Source organism: Geospiza fortis, unplaced genomic scaffold (assembly GCF_000277835.1).
Source record: "Geospiza fortis unplaced genomic scaffold, GeoFor_1.0 scaffold206, whole genome shotgun sequence".
Classification (NCBI taxonomy): domain Eukaryota; kingdom Metazoa; phylum Chordata; class Aves; order Passeriformes; family Thraupidae; genus Geospiza; species Geospiza fortis.
This window is the reverse complement of record NW_005054311.1, coordinates 4,861,694-4,877,699: the sequence shown is the minus strand read 5'-3', so window position 1 is coordinate 4,877,699 and position 16,006 is coordinate 4,861,694.

Sequence of the window (16,006 nt, the reverse complement as noted above, 5' to 3'; positions counted from 1 at the left end):
GCAGGAATGTAATCAATATCGGGAGGGTTTTATTGCTTATTGACTTTTGAAACAAACAAACTATCCCCCAAACCCACCCCACCTACACAAAACAAACAAACAAAACCCCCCAGAAACAAAGACTACTCCAGACAGAATTTATATATTTATTTATAATTTATTTTGCCTTCTGCATTCAGATATATCTCGGGTACTTAGGCAAGTTTCCCACGATCCAGGTAGTCGAAAAGAGCATTTCCATTGTAGGAACTGAATAATGATGGTAAAAAAATACTGTTATTAGAGTAATACTCCACATTAAATAATGAGATGTTCATCCCTTTGTTTTTAATCCAGTAACTAATAACTTAGGTATGTTTCCAGTTTCTAAAAGAATAAAAGCGAGGAGGAGAAAAAAAAGTTAAAAACAAAGGGATCCATAGTGCATACAAAGCACCCATGCATCTAATCCCTGATTATTCCTCGGCGTGTCTGAAGCAAAGTATTTATTGAAGTACAGAGGGAAAGCGCGGTCGGCGGGACACGCTGGCGCACAGGTAGCTCGGAGCTGCAGGCAGCGACCTGGGGCAGGCGGGCTCTGGGGGAGTGTTTCACCTGAGAGCGCCCTGCCCGAGGTGACAGCCCCGCTGCCGCAGCCTGGACCCGTGCCCCCCTCCCGAGCCGTGACTCATGCAATAATGTCGCCATTGCACATCCAATCCCGACCGAGCCGGCTGCATATTTCCCTGAGCAAAAAGGAAGGAACAGAGGGACGTGGCCACTCGGCCTCGGGGGTGGCCTCCGTTAACCTGGATCCTTTTGGGATTTAAGGACTGAAAAGAAAGGGCGGGGGGTGTCACCCGGCCCAGCCGCTCTCGGAAGGGCAGGAACGCACACAGGCAGAAAAAGTCACTTCTTCGCTCCGTCTTGTGTCATCCGTGACGAGGGATTTCAAAATACTCCCGAATATTTGTGCAGGGGACAAAAAAAAAACACCTCGTGTTGCTCCTCACATGGCGGCTGTGTGGGTAGTGTTGCTGCTCTGGCTCTTAAAGAATGCCTAGGAAGTAAAATAAAAATAAGTATGTGCATTTTTATAGGGAGATAAATTGACAATTTATTGTGTATAACTTCTGATCAATTATTAATCGTTAGTGTCAACAACAGGGTTATAATTACCTTCAGTTATTTAAAGGGATATTTATTTTTTCTTCTCTCTGATCTGGTAATTAGTTAATGCTCTGGAGTAATGAATTCAAAGCTGATTTGATAATGATTGAGACAGGGTTTTTTCCCTCTCTTTTGGCAGCCCCCCCCTCGCACGGAGGGGGAGGGGAGGAGGAGGAGGTGTCTCCCCCCGTTTGCAAAGAGTCCATGTAAAGGCAAATCACCGCGCGTTTCTCTTTTCAGACCATAAATAACGATTCTGGGAATAAAAAGGCGAAATGACAAACAAATAGAGCGCAGCTGGGATGAATAAGGCCGATCAAAGTTAGCGGGGGCCGACGCTTCTCTCAGCCGCCGCAGGTCTGAGTCCCATAAAGGTGCCAGCAACTCTTACCTCTCTCCCCGAGATCAAGGGAGAGGGCGAGCAGGACATTTTAACCCTCTGACATCTTCCCGCGAGCGGAGGAGGGGAGAGAGGGAAAGGGAAGAAGAGAACTGCATATTTCTTGTTTGGGGGAATTAATGCCTTCACCATTGCTCTAGGGAAGGGGTTTCACCTGGAGCCCGAGAAGCTCCCGCCCAGCCCGCGGAGGATGCTCGGGGGACCGAGGGGGAGAGGTGCAGCGCGGTGCGGGGCTGGCTCAGCTCCTCGCAGCGGCAGAGGTGCCTGTAAATGATCCCCAGCCCGGCTCAGCCCTCAGGATGGGGAAACAAGAAATAATTTTTTTTTCCTCTCCTTGAGGGAGCTCGGCGTGAAGAAAAGCAGCAAAAGAGCAGCCCGCAGGAACTGTGCCGGCCGCCTTGCCCCCGTGTCTTGGGGCGTGGGTAACCCCCTCCTCCCCGGGCCTGGGACTCGGCAGCCCGGGGGAGGTAACTACGGAAAACTCGCCTTCCTCCACCTCCCCAGAGGCGTGTGGCGCTGAGCCGAGGTAGAAGCTCCATTGTTGCCTCCCTCCCCTCTTTCCTAGACCTCTACTTAATTTAGCGTCAGGCGAGGTCTCAGAGCCAAAAGGGGTGGGTTTTTTTTGTTTGGGTTTTTTTTTTTTTTTTTTTTTTTTTTTTTTTTTGTTTTTTTTTTTTTTTTTTTTTTTTTTTTTTTTTTTTTTTGCGCGATGGGGCTCGTTTTACGGCAGCTCTGAGCGAGATGGAATAAGTGTATATGATATTATATGTAACAGTTATACGTTTATATAAAAAAAAATGTTTTCCCAGTGCAGCAAAACTGCACTGGGAATTGCAGTGCAAAATGCAAGTTTTAAAATTAATTCATCCTGACAGGTTTGACATCGCCCGGCTCCCTTTTTCCTGCAACTAGGTCCGCAAATGAATGCCGCTTCCAGAGTGTATGTTTTAATTTGTCACATCAAGGCAATAAAAGGGAGCGATATATACTTAAGCCAGTTAACATTGTAATAACAGGTTTAAAGGAGCAATTAAATGGTAGTGAGTCGCATGTCTGACTTTCTATAGGCATTACCACATCAATGGTACCTTTTAGGCTGACTATAACTTAGCATGATTGTCTCAATTAGTTTAGCTACATGATAGTTATTGTGAACTCTTTGTGAGTAATCAATGTTACGCAAGCTTATGGGAAGGAGGCTTTAATAGGGGTGAGCCGCAGCTAAATAATACGGACCTCCTATTTTAAAGAAACACCTTTCTTTCTCTGTGTCTCTGCTTCTCGCTCTCTCCATCTCTTTATTTCTTTCCTCCAAGCCCCAAGAAAGAAACGGTAATTTATAGACTTATAAATCTGTTTCCGAGATCGCTGTAGCTGAACGCAAATTTACAGGCAAAAAGCAGCTTCTGCCGCGGTTGATCAACGAAAAAGCCCAGCGCGGATGGCCAGGCACCCCCGCTTCGCCTCTCCTTGGCTTCAGTGGTGCATGTCGTGGCTCTTCACTGCCACGATAAAGACAAATAACCTTGAGGGATGCTCACCTCACATGATGCGTGTGTGCAGAACTCTTGCGGGCGCCTGAGCTTGCCCTTGCTGCCGGCGGAGCCAGCCCGAGGAGGGAGCGCTGCGGGGACGGACACGCGTGTGCGCGCAAAACAGAAACGGGTGTGAAGGCGAGGGGAGGAGGGAGGAACGACTGCAAAGCGGGGTTAAAACCACGATTTAATGCCGAGAGAAGGGTCCTGCAGGAGCAACGGGCCGCTTGGTGACTTGCTAATTCTCCCCTTACAGACTCTTGCTAAATACTGCGCCACGGGTGTTTAATGCAAAATACGGGGGGCTGGAAATTGAGTGGGAGCTGCTTGAACGGCTTCAAAACACTAACAAGTATGTACTGTTTTCTGTCACGGGGGAAAAAAAGAAAAAGAGCAAGAGAGCGTGTACCATTGAAATTTAAGATAAAAAAATGCAAGGATATTTCTGTTGGTGAAGCTATTCTCATTAGTCCTAACAACGTCTCACCATTAGGTAAGGCTGGAGTTAGCCTCAGTCGCAAGATTTCAGGTCTGCAAGGGTTTTTTTTTCCTTTTCTTTTTTTTTTCCTTTTTTTTTTTTGCATGCACATTACATTTCTGTCATGCTTTGCAGAAGAACACGATATCCCCAAAGAACCCAAAGAAGAAAAAAAATACTCTGACAGCAACCATTAGTTAAGAGTGCAATGAATAAACCCCTTGCACAAGAGTATCAGGACTAATTAAGATTCTGTTTAGCAGCCCTGGATGGAATGTTAATGTAGCTTTGACTAACTGGGAATAAGTAGGGGGAAAAAACTGCATTTTAAGAGGAATGCTGGGGTGATAACATCTCTCACTTCTTCTGTCCAAGGTCTGCCCAAGCCTGTTACAAAGTCATTATCTCAAATTACTCCTGTACTTCATTTTTAGAGGGTTTGGGCAAGATCCCCTGGCGTTGAAGCGCTGCCTAGAGCCTCACAAAGCCAATACTCTCTAAGGGGATAAAGGCTGAATCAACCCACTATCTCTACCTTCGAGAGTTTGCTGGTACCAGTTTCTTGGACAAATACAGCCAGGATTCTGGAGGCAGATTAGAATCTATTGCTGGCGTCTCCTCACAAATCCCTAAAGGGTTTTTGACCCTTTGAAGTTTCCTCTATTTTGCTTACACAGAAGTTTACATGATTAAGTCAGGATTTTACAAGGCTCAACAAGGCAAATTTAGTCACCTCGGAACACTCAACACCAAAAAAAGAGTAAAATATCCTGTTGTACTGCTGCTCGTTTAGTGCCAGAAATACTAGCATACTGTTGCATTTGGAGTGATTAATTTAATACAATAGAAAAATATCTGCAAGACTGCTTCAGCAGGGAAGGGTAAAAAAATTCTCCCCCATATTATTATAAATTATTTTATTTTAATAATTTTTTTCAGACTTTTACATAGCATTCCCCCCACTTCATTCCCAATGATCGTTAATGCAGCTATGTTTATCAGAGAGCGGATAAAACTTCCTGAAGTCCTTTCCAGCCTTTTTAACATTTCCAGCCTGCCTTTGCTTCCCCTTATCCAGACAGTTGCATTTTTTTTGTCGTCAAGCAGCAAGCCCCCCCTAATCCTTCCCTCTGAAGTAAACTTTTGCCAATGCTTTACTTGCGAAAAGCAACCTTGCACAATGCAAATCTTTTCCTGGAATGAGAGGGCTGGGAACTGACAGCGTAAACAGGAGAGGAGGAGCAGAGCTCCTTCTCATGGAATAGTTACCTATTTAAAGAATTCTCCTGCAGTCAGAGCAGGAGTGCTGCAGCCAGGGACTGCGGTTGCATCTGGCCCACCCTACTTCCATGGCCTTTTGTGGAACACAGACTCGTTCTCTCTTTCAGTTTTCCTCTCTCTCCCTTTCCCACCAGAGGGAAGATCCCCCTGCTAAGGAATTAATCCTGCAGTTATTATCAGTGAAGGAAGGAATTATCTGTTAAATTCATCCTGCCTCTGAAATAACAGTAATAGTTATAGCAGTAATAATAATAATAATAATAATAATAATAATAAATAATACCTGGCGTGCTGGATCAGTGAGTAGCAGGGACAACAAGGGCAATCAGGCGAGCTGCTGATTTCTCTTTCTCAATTGATTTATAATTGATGAATGGATTTTCTTGTGCAGCTGCAGTGTGGTTAAAATCTATTGAAGAGGTAGGTGTTCTGGAAGGTGTTATTTTGTACGGGAGACAGTTAGGAGTAACTGGGTGCATTTATCAGCAGGAGATCTGAGCCAGCAACACGATTACATTGCTGTTAGTGGCGAGGATTCAACTTTCCGTAGGCCTCCAGCACCTGCAGGCTTGTAGGTGACTCACACGGAGGTGGTTCCTGCCGGCTGCCGGCCACATGCTGCATCAGGGCATTGATCTGGCACAGAACTACCCGCTGCTTTTGGCTGGGAAGGCTTTGCCCTCCTCCCAACAAGCCGTTCACTGGTGCTGTGCTGGCGGAAATCGGTCAGGCACGGTTTTGCAAGAGAAGTGGGAGCAATGTCTCGCAGCATTTCTCTCACACATTTTAAGGAAGTGGAAGGGATTTTCATACCTCTTAATAGGAGCCGTTTTCCTACTTCAGGTGTGACGTTTCCCCCTGCCTGTAGGGATGTACCTGGTATTTAGTGCATTTGCAGTGTCTCTTAAAGAAACAGAGCTTTAATGTGCATATCAAGAGACGTGCAAAGCTGTTATCAAGCCTCTGGATCGTGGTGGTTACCATGGATCTCGATGAACTTTAGGACCCGTTTTTTTCCCCATATGTTCTGGATTCATATTGTAAACCACGTGAGCTTCAGTGTAGTACCTTATTTTTCTGTCGCTCTTTGCAAAACAAACCCCTAAAAACTATCATCATAAAGGACAGGCCTCCAGGCATCAGGACCTTCCTTTGTTGCTTGTAAAGGGGCTTAAGACTATGTTCAAGAAGGAGGCAAGGTGTAAATGGGATAGAAAAGTCTTGGCTTCTTATCTTTGAGAACACTTGGCTTCAGGACTGTATTTTTTTGACCTTAAACTCACTGAAGAAATCAGGCGCTATCTTCCCTTATGTTTGGAAAGACTTTAGCCATACCAGAGGTGATTATGCCTAACCAACTTTGGGATGCTGACCCCAGCAAGGTGACCCCTTGTCCTTGAAGGGCTCAGCTGGTATACCCTCTCCAAGCAGGCCTCAAACCCTAGCCCCTTGCTGAAGGTGGTCACCCTTGCCTTTTCCAGCATGGAATGGGCTTGCTCCTGCTGGTGAGAGCACAGCACAAACCCAACACAAAACTTCTGAATTAGGGATAGAAAATGTGAGTTAAGCTGGCGGCCATGCAGCCACATCTCTGCGCTGCCTCTCCCTCTGAGGAGCTTGCCTTGCTCTGCACAGCCCCATCAGGAGAGGGGGAGAGAGCCAGCCCCCTCCCACCCCTTCCCCCTTCTTTACCTCTCTGAGAGAGGGGGCACAGAGATGTCCCTGGAGAGGCGGGCTCCAGCATATGGACATTATCTTCCCTGAGCTTGGAGCTGTGTGTACCTGTGATGGGAACAGATTTAAGCCACATTTTACCACTTTTTGTCTTTTGTATGGGATAGCTGCACACAGACGAGGTGGCTTCGTGTTCAGGGAGAGGGCTGCTCCTGGGCAGCTGCTGAAATGCAGGTGAGGCCCAGTCCCTGGGCTGATGGGATTCTGAGAGGGAGTGTGAGGGGAAAGCTGTGGGATTTAATGCCTTTCTCTTCCTTCTTGCTCTTCTGCTGCATGAGAATAATCTTGTTCTCAGCACATGTTTCTCCTGGGAAAAAACAACCCACTCCAAACCCAAAACCTCCAGTGCTGTGCTTAGATCTTTCTACAGATGATGAGACTTTTTTTTTTTTTTGGGGGGGGGGGGGGGGGGGAGGGTGTTTCATTTGTCTTCTGATTTTTAAACTTCTTTCACACTAAATTTTACACTCTAAGTTTTGAAGAGAGGTATTAATTTATGAAATGTTACACTCTAAGTTTGGAAGAGAAGTATTCATTTATAAAATCATGAAATGTGGAATACTTGCCTCATTACTCAGTTCCACAATCTGGGGCTTTGAAGTGGAAAAACTCCCCAACAAAATGAATATGAGATTTCCCTTAAAACACTAAAATCTCGCTTGACATTAAAATATTATTATTGTCAGCGACACAACTGCATAATTACATTTCTGTTTCTCTGTTTAGTTGATATTAATGTCTGTAAGCTAGATCTTCCCTCTTCATCAGCCCACACATTTTTTAAAAAATTCTTGTTAGAACTGCAAAATGTGCTTGTAGAGGAATAAAAATCTAACTTATTTGAATTGTTTTCATAGTAAATAATTTGAATTGCAGAATATTATTGGTGAACATGTGAGAACACATAATTTATCTTGCCTATCTGAACATGGAAAGTTTGCCATATCAAACAAATTTTTTTAATTGTTTTTTACAACAGTTACAAAGAACATATAGTAGAATTGTCCTAACCACCATTGTGGAAAGCCCCTTCTGAATTACAAAAGCAGAAAATTCTACTTCAGCTGGCTTCAGTGAGAGTTAAATACTCAAGAAGTGCATTAAAAGGAAATTTTTGTTATCTGTAATAGAAAGAATGAAATTATAGTCCTGCAATTGACATAATAGGAAAAAAAAGTTTACAGGAAATAATAAACAGAAGAAACTATTCAGTTAAAAGCACATTTTTGGGGATGCTTTAGAGGGCTAGAAACAATAAAAATGTCCATGGAAATGTGGTCCATAATATCCTTGAAAAATCCATGCAGCTGAGTCCAATTTCTATTATTGTATCCAGTCCTAAAAAACCTGGTAAAGTTGAACAATTCATCCTTAAGTTATTTTAATGTACCACGCATATAATATTATTTTTATTAGTGGATTAGGATTAGGTTTGCAATTCTGAAGATAATAAGTCGCAGCGTAAATCCATAGTAAACTTGTTTTCAAGCTAATGTAAGGATTGGACAACAGAGAAATCTACACTTTGTCTCTCATTTTTTTTTCTTTCTTTTATTCTAATCCCTTCCATAATGCCTAGGAGTATTAAATATGAATGCATTAGGTGCTTGTGTGACTCAGTGGATAACACAACTTCAGTCTTCTTTTTCCACTATCTCAGTGTTATTAGAATGTTATAATAAAAGTATATATTGGATAGACTGTAAAATAAATCATATGTGGAAAGCAGCCTATTTTAAAATATGTGAAATCATGTATCAATCAATATGGAAAAACAGTTTCTAATATTGTTTAATTATGAATTGGCTATTTTTACATTTAAGGATAATAGAAGATTATGGCAGTTCTAAAATTCACAATCTGAAATGCATGATTGAATACAAGCCTAAAAATTAAACAGAAAATGCCACCTTTCTGGTGGAAAGTTGCTACCTTGGATATACACATTTGTACAGAATGAAGTCCAGTGAAATAAACCCTGTGTGGTCATAGAAATAATTACTTTATTGTAAAACATATGGATAAGAGAATAAAAGTAAGCCACTATTTATGTGGAATTCACACTACCAACTGCTTGCACCAAAAGAATAAAAAAGTGAAGTGAGGTTTTTTTAGTTGTCTATTTTTTGGTACTGTAATACATAGGATTCCCTGAATTGGGTCATGTAGTGGCCCAACTCCAGCTACCTCTGGAACCCAAGACTGTGATGATCATGCCTCCAAGGCACAATGGGCATGTGACAAGGGAGGCTATTATCTGGATCTGGGAGTGTTCTGGGTTTTTCTGGAAGAAATCTACCGTGGTGCACTCTTCCGTCTCCATCTCTTATTGTTAATAGCTTCTTTCTCAGTCTGTATTGCAGACACAGCTGGTTAGTACATCACAGATCAGGTCAGACAATTGCATTTGATGTGTGGGGGTCATATGTAGGACCCATATGTACGAGTGGGGAGGGGAGAGAAAGAGAGAGAGAGAGAAAGAAATCACTCCTTGCAAATGTGTGAGGCACAAGCACTGTTAAAGGGCAATATGTTGGGAATCAAATGGCGTGAAATATGTCAGATCTGATATTTCCTTACGTATGCTATCTCCACGTTTTTAAAAAGAGATAAAAATAAGTCAGGCTGTAGCTAACTCTTCCCACCTATCTTCCTCAGTGTTAAAACATAAGAATCTAGTGTTTTGTGTACACACGCCATCAACTGAACTGAATGGCTGATACATTAGGTAGTGTCAGGTGTGAGGATCTGGGACTGTGCCGACTGTTGGGAACTTATCCTGACTGCTTTCTTTCTACCTCATCTGTCAAAGCCATCAGATATTTCTGAAACAGCATCTACCAGTGGCAGAGATAGACTTCTTGTTCCTTGTTGGATAGTCTTATTCATCACAGCAATTATTTGATGTGGGGAGTAAAGAAGGGCAATTTTTGTAGCCTTCCTTTACTTTCCCTCTGAGTGTTCTCTACACCCTCAAGAGAAATGTGGTTTGTTTATATGCAGGAGAGTGCAGGGGGAAACCACAGTTTTACCAAAACTGGAGTTTTATAATGTTCAGCCAGGATTTGTCTATTTGCTGAGACAGAGCTATCAACTTGTAACATAACATTGGCAATGTCCAAGTTACAGGGAAACGATATATTTGTAAATTATTTTTCACACTGAAAATGTGACATCACATTACTGTAGCTCTATATGCTTACATGTTAAACATATTAATCTCTTCAAATATGCTAATAATCCATGAATCAATACAGAAGGATCTACAAGTTGACTTTAAGGCAATACAGTTGCCTTTATCTAAGAATGTAAACACATTTAGAGGTATAATAGATAAACCATAATGAGATTAGTCATTCCATCAATTCATTTAAGATTTATGCTTACAACTTTTGTTATACTCCCTAAGGTTCTCCTACACAAATCTTGTGTAAGGAAAGAAAAAAAAGAAGATAAAAAAATTAAGATATTCTTTATCCAACTCTTCCCGCTTTATTGCAATGTATAAAGAGAATGGGATAGATTTTATAGTAATTTGAGAAAAAGTTCTTCTAAATAAGGCAGGTTTTTTTCTTTGTTCTTAAACTGTCATTAAATCACGCTTTGCATTGGTAAGTAACTACGTGCAGCAGGATTCAAGAAGTTCATTCAATACACGACTTTGAAGAGGAACTTGGAGCACAGTAAGATGTTCAAGTAATTTCCATCTCAGAACTCTTAAATGCATTTACATTTTTACGTGAGTATAAGGCATACTTTGGTGGAAAATAATCACTCATGTTACTCAAAAGAGACTGGTGAATTTGTTCAGATATTTTAGCCTGATGAGTTTTATGTGAATTTAACAAGAGAAACAGATCATGGATTTGACGTGATTATGTGCAGATGCAGGTAAACAGAAAAAACTTTGAAATGCATGCAAAATTACAATGCTAGCACATTGTTAAAAATAGATAATGTTCAATGAACGCTTATATGTATATGTATGCTGCAGATGGAGCTAAAAGTAAGATCCCTATTTGAAGATGGATAACATTTTCTTACATAAGATTCCGATGTGGTTCTTATTGTTGTAATCCTTCAGACAAGAATTTTTTATGACTGATGTCAGCTTTGCAATGCATGTCTTGCTTTTATATAAAAAGAAAGCTTCAACAAAACAGTTTAACTGTTTCCAGGAATGATAGGGAGAAATTGTTTGGCTTGCTAATGTCAAAAATCTGCGTGACCTTACTGAATAAACTGCTTTACAGTAAATGATCTAAGTTTCAGAAGGAGATATCTTGAGGCCAAAAGGAGGTGCATTTTTTTCTTTCCCCGTAAAAATACACACCTATTTGGCAGACTTCTCAATGGGCATACTTGATATAATAGCTTAGAATTTAATTATTTGTCGATTTTATCTGTAGCGTGTATGTTCAAGGCTGGCAATCTCGGAGCAGAGCTAAGCATGTCATTCCTTATAATTGTTTCTCTTCTGTGCCTCGGTAGCTCTAGAAGTGAGGGCAAGAAAACTGTCTCTTTTTCTGCTCTCATTCTTCCTTCATTGCCATCTATATCAGTTCAGGGCAGTCTGAAGAAGGACAGATTAATCAGCCTTGAATCAAAGTCTGAGTGGGGAGCAGAGCTGGGACAGGGCCAGATGTCTGCAGGACATGGAATCTGAAGGAGGAGGCAACTGGCTCTAGAAGAGGTCATAGACAAGGTCAAGCAGTAAAAACAATAAAAAAATACGAAGGGAGATAAGAACAGCTTGTCCAGAGGAAAAGACAAAAGTGGAAAATGACAGGTTAGAAAAGACTGTGAAATGTCTATGGCCACCAAAACACATCATCTTTCAGGACCTGGGCTAGGACCCAGGATTTCTTTTTTCTTTTTGTTTTTCAGAGTTCCTCTTCTACTTACTAAATAATTATGGTGTCACTGGTGGTGCACATATCTTATTCCCTATATCAGTGGGACCAAAATCACTGCTGATTATTCCCTTGTTTCAGGTGAAAAACTTCTGCGGGAATTCAGATTCCAGTGCTGTAGTCCATAATGTGAGAATTGGAAACAAGTCATGCAATTAACATTTTTGTCAGACTGAGAAACAAAGAAGTGATTATCTTTTTTCTTCCCTAGGCCTTGCATCATCCCACTTGATTGTCTGCTGAACAGACAGATCTCCCAGAATGAGGTACTGTTTCAAAAACTAGCCTTCACTAGTGGGTTTCCTAACTTTTGAATATTTGGCCTTGTAACCCCAATGTTTTGTTTAAACTTGATTTTTGAATCAAGCAGCAAGCACTAGAACAAAATGACACAAGTGGCTTTCTGTCACTCATCCATACCATGATTGTTTAAATGCATGTATGTCTGTGTGTGTGTGAATGTACACATATATGTGTTTTTGTGTGTGTACATATATCTATATCTATATCTATATACATATATATACACACAGAGGTATGTGTTCTCCCTCTTCATATGTCTTTGTTGCGGGTTGAAGATGAAAAAAAGTGTAGCAGGGAATTACATAATCCTATAAGCAGTTGTGTTGGTGAAATAATTTACCTGATTTGAGTGAGGACTGCCAAATCCAGCATGAGAATTTGTGACGTTGATGTTATTCAGATGTGAGAGTTTCTAGGACTGCAACTGCAGGCTGTAGTTATTTGGAGACTTGCTGTTCCTTCCAACTGTTAGTGCTGCAATATGCTGTAACTAACTGATTGCAGCAAGGCTCCACGCTAAATTTACACATACAGAGTTCCATATCTGTCCAGGAATGTATGCACATAGCTAGTGCCATTGCAGGCACTGAGTCATTTGTAAGTTTAAAGTTACTGATTTACATTAATATTTGTAGGATTTGCGCCTTGGTTAATTTGTCGTCTTCCCAAATGGGAAAGGGATGTGGACAAGTCAGGGCTAAACTGACAAATGTGTTAGTCCTGCCAAAGCATTCAGAGTGTATCTAATGCTTTTCTTGAGTCAGTTGGTCAATCAGTCAGTGATTCTTTCCACCAAAAAATTACTCCTAGAAAGGAAAACAAGCTTAAGAACTTAGCAGCAGAAAGGGTATGTGTTAGAGGAGATTTTTTTTTTCTCTTTCTTCTTTTCAGCTGCTCCAGAGAAATAAGACTTGACATAATGTATAAGAACTAACAAACATCTAACACTTGATAAGATCCAAGAAGGGAATGTGGAAATAGGGAATCATATGAAGTAAAATTTTATGAAACTTGCAGTTCAGAACTATGCTGATCAGTAGTCACACTGGCAATTCAGATCTCTGTTTTCATGTATGTATACATATATCCGTTTCTCTTGGTGTTTTACACAAATGCTGACACACATGTGCACAGACACTTTTCTCTAGCATAATGGGAGTTGATTCTTATGCAAATTACCAGCACATTTTTACCTCGGATACTGTGTTTCAGTATGTTCGCTAATTTTTGATTAGTATTTCTAGTACCAAAAGAATTATATCAAAGCATTTTTTTCAATAGTCAACCAACAGGACTAAAAAAGTCTATTATACCATATAAATGCCATCAATCTCAATAATTTATGTATCAGATCAGGAGAGCAACAGGCAGTATTGGTAGCAATAACAACAGTTTGGTAGCATTAATAACAAATGCAAAAGGGCACAGAGATCTAAAATGTGCAGGAATTCACAGCAGAAATTTGGAGGATTTCTTCAAGATGCTCAAGGATGATCATTTGGTCTGACTAAGGTTCAGGGGGAAATACAGTTTTGCCTTCCCAAGTCTAAGGAGCTTGTGCCTGACAAGGGGAACTGGGGCCCAGTTCTGGGAAGGCAAGCATCCAAAACCTACTATATCCAGAGGGATGGGGCAGTTAGGACTGCATCATTTGCAGCAGTGTTGTTCTCGGTTTCACTTTCACAATCTCAAGTGCATTCCTTTAACAATCCCCTGTCTCAGGCAGCTGTTTATTTTGCCTTTGTCAACCTTATTAAAAAAAAGAAAAAAGAGGGAAAATTATTAAATAATGGATAATGTCTCATAAGCATCCACTATAACATTTTGCTTAAATACCTCTAGATTTTAGAGGTTGCTCTTTATAGACATTATTAGTGTTTTAAACATCATGTTTTCAAAGATCCTAGCATGTATTGTGGATGTTTAGGTAATGCCATAGTGATATCCACTTATAGGCAAAAAATGAAAAATAACAGGAGCTTGAGCAATGCATACAAAAATTCAAATACTGTTAGAAAGTTTCTTATAAATCAGTAGAATATTGGAAGCCTTGAGAAATGCAAAAGAGGAAAAAAAGATCAATCAGATAGAGTATTTTGTGCTTTTCCCCTGGAATTTTTTGACACTATTATTTTTTAATTACTTTATTGCAATCTGCTTTGTTACTGATACAATTGAGTTCTTCACTATTTCAGGTTAAGCAGCAAATCCCTACCAAACCCGAGGCAGAGCATGCAGTAGCTAAATGTGACCCTTTAGACTTCTATCAACTGATTAAAGTCAAGTGGGTTGGGCCAGTTCACAAACCTTACTAAAAGATCACTGGAATTGTCAGAAAATCTCTCTTTTATTTAATTGTGATGTGGATGAAATTGTAAGTGGAGGTATTTTTTTCATATTTAAAATGGCCTGATTAAAAGAATTTGAATTGTGACTTTTCAGACTCTTTCTTGGCTCTAGAATGGGAAGTGGTTAATGCTGTGAGCATTTCAACTGTTCAGGAGGATAATACAGGCAATCAAATTAACCTTTTTACTTGTCAATGACAGATAAAGGTGTTTATGCATGCTATTATTTGTTGAGATTGCTTGTTAAATAGCTTTATTAGTGCCTTTAAACAATAATCTGAACAAATCTGAATATTCAATATATTGTTTTATAAAATGAAATTCCTGTCAGAACCATGTGACGATATCAAGGTGACTTGACAGCATTTTGGTGTTTTAGTTTACCTCGGGATTTTTCTGGTCATTGCTTGGTTTTTTTGCTTGTTTACTTTATTTTTCTTCTCTCCTTTTTTTCCTTTCCTACAAAAGAATGGCAAGTCTGGTTTGATCATTTGACAAAAAATACTTAGTTCATGGCTTACATTATGAAATGATTATAACTGTAACTAAGAGGGGGGGTGAATTCACACAAAGTGAATATTTCTTGTTAGGCAAATCTGGAATATAGATCAACTGTAAGTACCAAACGATGAAAGTAAATCTGGAATATCTTACGTCTCTTCTAGTAAAACATAAACAGATGCAAAATGTCCAACATAATATTTTTGGTTACTTTTTGATGCCCATTGTTATACCTAAACTACCAACATTTGGATGAGTTTCCAATATATTGAAAATTCTATATTGTGCCGCTTCACAATTTTGTTCTGAAGAACTTTATTTAATGTACCACTACTCTGGAATAACCCTCTGGACTTTATATTTCAATAGAACATTAAGAGGGTCCTGACAGCAGAAAAATTCACTTAGCTTATTTACTTATTTTAGGCATTCATATGTACTTGGCTGAAGTGAGACATCAAAATAAATCAGTTAATTTGTGTCTTGGTTGAGTGTTTTTAAGGAGTCCTGTAATACTGTTAAATAGCACTAAGAAATAGAACTGCCTAAGAATTTTTTCCATAACTTAAACTTTTGTATAAGTTTGCTCCCTAGCTAAATCTCACGTAGAGAGCTGCCTTCTTTTCAGGACAATCATATTTCAGTAAATCCACACAGGGATATTAGTCGTAGTTCATTTAATCACCAAATCCTAACAACTAAGTATTCACTTCATTAAAGACACTAAAAAATTCTGGCCAGCTGTTTCCTGCCACTTGGCCGAGGAAAAGGTGGAGAAAGACAAGCAATTCAATCCTCGGTAACTCTCAGTTGTGTTCAGCATAATTCTGCCACATAATTATACTTTCATAATTTTATTCTTTAACTAGAATCTAAATCCAAAGGGGGTTCTATGACTTATGGGCTTAAATTCTGACATGTTTAAATTCGTGTTGTACACACAAAAATTTCCACAGATTTTAGTAATCAACGTAGACAAATGCTTTGTTTTGTCAACTGTGCTTTCTATTTTTTTTTTTTTTATAATTTTAAATTAAAGTAGTCAAATAGATTGAAAAGGGAGGTATAATTAACAGGCTATTTGTATATAAAATGATAGATTAGTTATTTGCTCTGTTCCTGGAAAACTGTTTTCTGTTATGGTTCATACACAAAATCCTGGAGCATTAAGAACTCTTTGTCAAAGATCAAGATGACTGCCTTATGGTGGTTTTAAAGCTGCTAGCAATTTTTATGCACTGAATGTAAAAAGAAATACTGATTACAACCAAAGAGTGACTTTAAATATATCCATTTGATAGCATGAACAATCAGGCCTGTTGCTCATGAAACTAAGTGCTAAGATACCAAATAAATCAATATTC